This window comes from Rhagoletis zephyria, unplaced genomic scaffold, assembly GCF_001687245.7.
Source record: "Rhagoletis zephyria isolate East Lansing unplaced genomic scaffold, Rhagoletis_zephyria_1.1 Rzeph_scaffold_01419, whole genome shotgun sequence".
NCBI lineage: Eukaryota > Metazoa > Arthropoda > Insecta > Diptera > Tephritidae > Rhagoletis > Rhagoletis zephyria.
In genome coordinates this window covers 119,651-128,514 of record NW_016158503.1, presented here as the reverse complement: position 1 = coordinate 128,514, position 8,864 = coordinate 119,651, and positions in this window count along the sequence as shown.

The window sequence follows — 8,864 nt, the reverse complement described above, 5'->3', positions numbered from 1 at the left end:
TTTTATTGCCAGCTCTCATTTTTTACATTTATGCAAATGTGTTAATGCGCAATTCTTATATGTAAGCGCCAATATTGCATATTGTTGCGTGTGTATTCGCATGCAAAAAATACATTTGCGCATTTGTACCTTTGAAATTGTATTCCACTTCGCATTATGTAAAAATGTGTTTTACTAAACAAATATGAATGCCTTTTGAAAAATGTAAAATGCAGAATTTGTTTGCATTAAAAATTAGGAATTTTGCTTTGAAGCTTATCAGAAATGTACCTAATGTTACATTTTGTTATTTTTGCGAAGCTCCTCATACCTTTTTTTGCTTTCTAATTTAATCCGCTTCCTTATTTTGCTTTCATAACCCGCATTTTAAATGTAAATTATTCTAATATTCAGCGCTTTAATTTTATGCCACTGTTTAATGAAAAATTAACTGTTTGCCCTTTGGTCCCTTCACGTCGCATTTTATTATGCAAATATATAATTTTTGTTATTAAATGTTACCCAAAAGATAAGCGAAAAAAGAAAATGGGCTGCCTATATCAAATTAACCAAACGCAGCAGATTTTTCTACATTTTCATACATTTTCTGTCGAATGCTTGCTGATTTCGCCCAAGAAGCTGGTATAGAAAGGAAAGCCGCCAAGGATCTTATATGTGATCAATGAACCCTCGACGCCGTTCCTTCACGTGGAGCCTTAATCCAGCTTGGCGTCGAAGAATGCGTCAGCTCTCAGTGAAGTAATTGCTTTCCACTATCAACTCAGTATCAATCAATATACATACATCATTAGGTCATGAAATTAGTGACCTAGGTGGATGGTGTGAAAATTTTACTAGCCGGTATATTTCCATCTGCGGTAAGCGACAGAGCTGTGTAATGTAATCTTGGAATCAACCCAAAAAAACAGCTCATTAGCCCAAGAATAAAATTCTTAGCTTTGATTGACCAAAGCTGAATAGCCAAATCCTACAATTATCTGTACGAGAGAAATGCATGGGAACCATATAACAGGATTCTAAACTAAATTTAAATGTAAGCAACGAAGCGAAAGGTTCTCACATATCTGACATTACGAGGCAAATAGTAGATCTTACCGGACATTGGGGGGCTACCAACCACGCGCGAAGGCTGTGTTTGCTATGTCTGGATTAGTTCTGGGTATGCCGGAGTTTAATCTGCTACAGCACATACGGAGCAGGTAAATCAGTTATTCTGCTACATATGGAGGTTGGACTCCAATTGCAGTAATGGCGCGACGAGGCGTCAAGAAAGTGGTGGCAGGCTATTGATCAATTTCGGTAAAGGCTTGTATCTTCACTCTCCCCCGGGTTCAAAGGTTTTTTTTATGTACATACATAAGTCTATTATTTCGTTCGTCAGTTTGTAGATATATTTGTCTTCTGATGTAGCTGAGAGGTGGCGCTATGGTGTCCAGGGGGAAACAGAAGGCATTTCGTGACTATACATAGCGCAGTATTTTGGCAGATATTTGTATTGCATCATCTACGGCATCCTACTGTATCTGGACGAATGAGTATTCGGGGAAGAGGAGCAAGCAGAAGTGATAACCAGAGTTGTTGAATTGCTAACCGGTGGACTTGGAGGTCCATCGACGGGAATCTCTAGGGATAGCTTATCTCATGTTTCGAGTAAGGTATCTGTTGGATTTGAAGGCCAAATGTGGAAAGGTCGGAAAAGCTATTTTCCTTCGAAAACAAATTTTTTACATTTCGGACCATTGAGTCCAAAGTGTCCAGCAAACACTCAAATTGTTTTATTTACTTGTGCTTTAGTATTATGTAGTTTTCGCGTTAAAAATTCCGCCATACTTGTAGTTTATACTTGCGATTTTTTTTTTTTAATATGACCAACATATTAAAATAACAATTTCACCATTCTTCAAAACTCCAGCCATTTGCTCAACAGTGCAAGCATTCGCGACCCATCCTAAAGTGTTAAATGACGCAAACGACGTCCATAAAAATCAATTAAGCGACAACATTCACAACTTTTTCCTGAGTTTTATGATAATTGCAAATGTGCAAAGAGGACCTACATAATAGCTTCACATTGTACGAGTACCAGCACTCCGTAAAACAGATGAAGCAAATAACTCCAACATTTTTCCATTTTCAACTTAAACCCTAACTCTGTTGTGTTCTCTCTCTCTTTACGCTTTTCCAACATTCCTCTGTTTCTTTCAACGCATTGTCTTACACTGGCGGCTCCGGCAAGCGCTCTCGAAAGAGTGTGCAACAAAACAGTTTTTTTTTTTTTAATCGAACTGTGAAATTTTAATGCCAACTCTTCCCTCCGCAATTACTCTCACACCACTGCACGCCATTCTCGAAGTGTCATGCGATGGAATTTAGAACGCGTTCCTCTATCTTCACTTCACTTTTTGCACTACTCTGCGCTTATGCCACCGCTGAACCACTGAATAAATTTACGTAATTATTCAAAGTACGCGCACAATAAATTCCAATAAACGTCCACTCTGTCGGCCAAGTATTCAACTCATGCCATGAGCGGGGTATGTGTGTGTGTGTGTGTGTGTGTGTGTGTGTGTGTGTGTGAGTTTGCCTCTGCGACAATCCAAGCCTCGAAGCAAACGACAAATGAACTAGGCAAATATAAATCAATAAAATCTTTCATTCGAAACGAAGTTTTTCAAACAGCAGCAGCATCAGCAGAAACAGAAACAGAAGTAGAAGCAGGGCAGGGCAGGCGCTGGCGGCATTTAAAGATTCCGCGCGCACACGCACCAACGCTGTTTGCTAGGCGTTTGCTTGGCCTGTGTGTGGGGGTGTGGCTCACCAAGCTCAGCAATTAAAAATACACGCCTTTACTCTCAAACACACTCAGCTGACAAGTAAGTAGTATGCCGGCAGCCTACGCGTATGTACGTGTCACGCTTGCCCTATGTACTGCGCCGTAAAGTGTGCTATGCATAATCGAGTTTGCGCAACAATTGCGCGTAATTAATGGCAAACAAACAGGCGATGCCGCCACGCTGGCGACGCTGTCAAACCGACGACTATGTCGCATGAATTTTGCATTGAATTGAGTCGCGTCAGAATTTGAATGCAATTTACGCGCTATTTTCTATTTTGTACATGTACACACATACATACACATATTTGCCAATTTTAGTGGCTCTTCATTGTTTATTGTTTATGCGAGTTTGATGAGTGGCAGTGACAGTGACGGTGGCCGATTAGGGGGTGTAGCAGTGGTGGCAGTCTGAAGGATATGTATAAATGACATGACGACTCCCTCTGCGTGGTGGCAGCCATAAATACAATTCTCGCGGCAATTAAAAATTTATGGCTGTTGCGGTTCAACGAAATTTTGATTTCCAAGTCAATACGCCGCTAACGTATTTTGGTAATTAAAATGAGTTACAGCCACCATAAATATGACTAACTGAAAGGAAAGTAAAAGCTTTTATGGTGCATGCACACAAGTGAGTGACAATTGCGCAAGTAGTGAAAACCATTTTAAAAAGTAATTAATTTTGATTGTGTTGAAGGTACGGGGGAAAAACTATTACTTGCGTATAAAAAGCTGTTGAATAGGCATTTAATCGCATAGCGATTTTAAATGGACTATTTCAGAATTAAAAGATTGTAAACAAAACTAATGCCGATTTCGTTTCTACCGAAAAATGCAACCTTCTCCTTGCCCTCTACGCACAAATAATAAGAAGAGGGCGATCAGAAGGCAACATTTTTTGTAAAAAAAAATCAAAATGGATATCAATCGAAATGGTTTTGAAAAACTTTGTTTCTGAACTGAACTATAGAAGGGTTGCCACCTGTTCAAAAAATCATATTAGGTAAGAGAAATATGTATCACCATATGGGTGCCAAGCGAAAGGGGTTTCAAAATGTAGTAGTTTGAAAATATTTTTAAGAGGGTTGCCACCTGCTTGAAATGTCGAATTTAATTTACTTTTACACAAGTTATATGAAATATCAAAATATGGATTTCAAACGAAGGAGTGTTTAGTTTGAACGCTAAGAATATTTTTGAGGTGTTGGCAGAAAGTTGGCACCTATTTAAAGAGTTACGTTCAAATTATTTAATAATTTAAATGAAGCTGATCCCAAGATATCTTTTAATTAGAATCTATGTGATTTTCATCGCTTTAATAACGTTTTCTCTGGTAATAAATGGTATGATATTACAGGAAGAGATGAAGTTGCTAATTCCTTTAAACTCTTTAAAAAATACTTTCTATGACTTGTGCAGAAAATATGTTCCAATTGATAGTAAGCCGTCCTACAAGCTCCCTTAGTATTCGAGAGAGCTCAAGCCTTTAAAGAACCTTAGAAGCAGATTCTTTAAAAAGTTTAAACTTACGCGTAAATCACAGCACTAAGAATAATTTTTTAGTTATAAGACAAAATTTAATAAGTTGAATAAATCGCGCTATAAAAACTATATTAGAAATTATGAAGCGAATATCAAAATAAACCCAAAAAGCTTTTGGTGCAGCTTGAATGCTTTATCAAAGAAAAATTGTTTTTTAATCTTAAGAATTTAATTTGCGTGAATCAGCATGGATTCGTGACAGGAAGATCTACATTAACTAATCTCGCAGTTTTCTCTGACGGCTGCTTTACTACTTTTCAAAATGGCTATCAGGTTGATACTATTTACACGGATTTCTCAAAAGCTTTCGATAGGATTTCACATAAAATCTTAATAGCTAAACTTTCTAATATGGGCTTTCATTCAATATTTTTGCAGTGGATGAAGTCATATCTGGGTGGCAGAAAAAGTTTTGTAGTAATTGATGGGATGTATTGCAACTCATTTGTGCCGACCTCTGGTGTTCCACAGGGTAGCGTACTTGGTCCGCTTTTTTTTATACTGTTTGTTAACGATATTAGAAACGTTAATGGCTCAATGTTACTTCAATCGGAGCTTGGTAAGCTTTAAATACTTATGGTGTGTAAAAAATCGACTATTTCTTTACATTAAGAAATGTCGTCAAGTAAGTTTTGCTAAACTTCAAAATCCAGATCGTACCTCCAATAGGATTTGTTCTACTATTTTAGATTCGGTTAAGGAGAGTTAACAAGGATTAAGCTTGAAAATGCTTTTGAGGAGGACTGCCACCTGTTTGAAAGGTCTAACTCAATTAACATATTCAAAAAAAGTATATGAAATAAAAAAATCTTGCAGTCAAACGAAAGAATGTTAAGAAATCTTTATTTTGAACATTTGGAATTTTTGAAAAGGGTTGCCACGCTTTAAAAAGTTACATTCAAATTACTCAATAAGTTCGATGAATTATTAAAAGATGGTTAACAATTGAAAAGGGTTGTGAAAAGCTTTATTCCTGACTTTTATTTTTGAGGGTTGCCAATTGTTCGAACAATAAAGTTCAAATTAGTTTATCAGTTTATTGAAAAACGTGTGTATCACAATGTCAGAAGAAGATTTTAGTATGAGAATACTTTTTAAAATAAATTGAAAAAAATGAGAAGTCAAATTAAAGACCATGGCCTGTAGATTTATGATAAAGTTTTATTTTTTTTAATTAAGATTTTTTCTGAAAAATTGATTAAATTGCCATGCACTATGCGATTAGATGAAATATGGCACTTGGATCTTTTATAACTCGGACTAACATTTGGGAATATATCTTAAGTTTTCAAAATTTAATTTTGGGAATTTTGACGCCTTGCGGGTTCACTAGTTATATCTATTAGTTATCGAACTCTGGCAAAAATGCCAGTCTTATCAGACTGAGAATATGAAAAGTCCAAAGATCGTGACTCGAGAAGCAATTTTTCTAATAAGATGGAATATGTTTTTCTCCAACAACAACATGCCAGTCGNGGTGTTCATTCGAACGACAGGGCCAAGCCAGCGGAGCCGCGGTATTTTAATTCGCTGCACTATGTACATTTCGTTGTAAAGCTCATAAAGCTCATCATTAAATCGTCTCGGCGGTACTCGCCATCGCCAACGCGTAAAGGCCGGGAAACTTCTACAAAAACTTTCTTTCGAATTCCACAAGAGCCGCCTCATCGAATGTTGTGATGAGTCCAAAGTAGCGCCTGCTAGCAAGAGTGATTCCGCGTATTTTTTTTTTTTTTTGAGCCAACACAAACAGCGGGTGCTGAAAACAACATTCAGACTATATACCGTACATTATACTGTTTCCTTGCTCACTTTAATCTGTTGTTTTTGTACATATTTCTCTCACTCATAAGCAGCAGTCGTGGGGCTTGTAAACAGATTTTTTATTGAAAATGTCGCAGATAATATTCGCGTGTTCTTCAATTTTACACTAGAAAAACAAGTTTGTAATTCAAGTCGTTGTAATCAAGTAAACTTAAATTTCTTACTCAAATGAAAATAACCAAATCCATGGCCGAATTGTACTGTACCTAACGAACGAAGCTTCGTAAAAGTTCACATTGGATGGATCGTAGATGTGTTTCAAACCCAAACATTCGGAGTAAAATAGCGCATGCAGAGATGTGGTGGCGCCGTAAAGTATGCCTTCAGAAAACCACAAGCGAGCAAATGCGAAGCATAGTCGTCATTTGTTTAGATACTACTAAAAAATCACACACACACTTGCACATGAAAACACAATGTTCTTTGCTGCATTCTGTACAAAACAAAAAAGTCTAAAAGTTAGCATTAAACTAATACATATTTAAAATTAATATTAACTATTTTGTAACTAACAAGTAATTGAATTAAACATAGAAACTTTGTAAATACAACTAAATTGACTGAATTGTAAAATGTAGATAAATAAACTTTAAAATTAAATGAGTGCGAACTATTTGCAGTATGGCTCAGTAGTCAGAGTATACCAATGTATGTACTTGAAGTATATTACTCGTAATATTTAAAAATAAAAGTTAATATTGACAAACAAAGAACTTTTCTATAAGCTTATTAGTTACAAAAATTTATTAGTAAAGGTCGGATTTATATGCAAAAAAAATAAGCCTAAAACCATGTGGCATCATAACTACATATAAACAAAATAGAGTCAGCGTCACAAATATGAAAACCAGGACGGTTTGACGATTTTATTCATTCATATTTTAAATGCCAAAATTTTCTTATAGTTTTATAACAATATAATTCATTCAACAGCAAAAACCAAACCACAACAATCAAGTTTAATCATTTTATACAAAACTCGAGAAAATTTAAAAAATACATAAAAATTTTTCAACTTCTTTCTTATTTTGAATATGCAATTTTATAAAGTGCAACTTTGAAGTCGTTAAAAATTACTGTTGATTTTTGAGAATTTTGTTTTTTTTGTCGAGGCGCATTTTCTTGCATATAACGGAAAACAAAATTTATTTTTATATATAAGAAAATGCGTAACACCCACGACGAAAAGAATCTCAAAAATCAACGGCAACTTTTGGCGACTGTAAACTTGCACTTTATTGTATTAAAATTTAATAAGCTACAAAATAGGATTAAAAATTTAAAAATTTTTATGCACATTTTTTGGTATTTTTGGAATTTTTCGAGTCCTATATGAAATAAAAAAAAATGTACTCTCGTGGTTTTTGCTGTTGAATAAAGTATATTTTTTTGGTATGGCAAATACGTCAGGGTATCCAGCTGACTATATATAAATTGACATACACTTTGCTTATAGTTATTATGGTACATATTTTTAGTCTTATTTTTTATAATTATTAGCTATAAAAAGGGCAAAATCAAAAAAAAAAAAACAAAAATTAATTAAATACATAAATGAAAACTTTAAACACAAACGCGACAGAAAAGCGTTCACAGCGCCTAATTTCACTTTTGCTGTTCGACGTTTTACAAAAAATATTTAAAAAATGTTAAATGAAATCAAAAACTTAGGTGTACATTTATACATACGTACATACGTATTGTAGTTGTCGAAATGCAAAATAGAGACAAATCAAACCGAAATACCCTGCATCAAAATTAGAGACAGTCTGACAAAGCGCTAGTTTTAGTCCTACAAATTTCAGCTACTACAATATTGTTGCAGAGCGGGACAGTTGAAACTCTCGGTGTGCCAGTTGCATGTGGTGAAAGTTCTCCTTTACATATGAAAGCTGCGAAGTGAATGTCGAAATTCTCACTTCTCGTACAACACGAAAACAGCACCGACTCGTAACATCGTTGTTACGAGATCAAATCGCGGTGATTCAGATTTAATAAATTTAAGCTGTTGAAGAAAAAATTATGGAATTTCAGTAAAAATAAAGTAAGAATAAAAAAATACTTGAAAATTTTTTCTCATAAAATATGTATTGTCTCAAATCGTGTCCAAAATAGAACCAGTTCTGATCGAGTTCAAAATTTCTACAGAGGGGGCAATCGAGACTTTGTAGGACATCGCCATGAATTTGCGATATGTATATGAAGAACCAGTACTGTCTCTTTCCAAACTAGTTCGGCGCGAGTTCCGAGCCAGTTTGATTTGCTGCAGGGTAATGTAAATATATATTCACTAATGTTAGTGTTTTGTTTTTCTTTGGTTCAAAACCTGACTAAACACTGTAGTTTTAGATAATCTAATTTTAAGCGGATGTCTTCCACTATGATTACACGTTTGCTGTTTGAACTATGAGGCTTAAGTTAAGTTTCCAAAACACACTAAAGTACGATTAACGCGTTCAAATGTACATTAATGCATTGTAAATACTTAAGTAATTTTTCCAAAATTAGTTTCCTCAACCTTTGAATCTTTTGTAGATTAATGCTATAGGAAAAGATATGACAATAGTCATTGAAATGAGTTGTTTTCTTTGCATGGGAATAGGACGGTTAATTTCGATTAACCACGTATTTTTCAAAAAATGTTCGAGCATCTCAAATATTT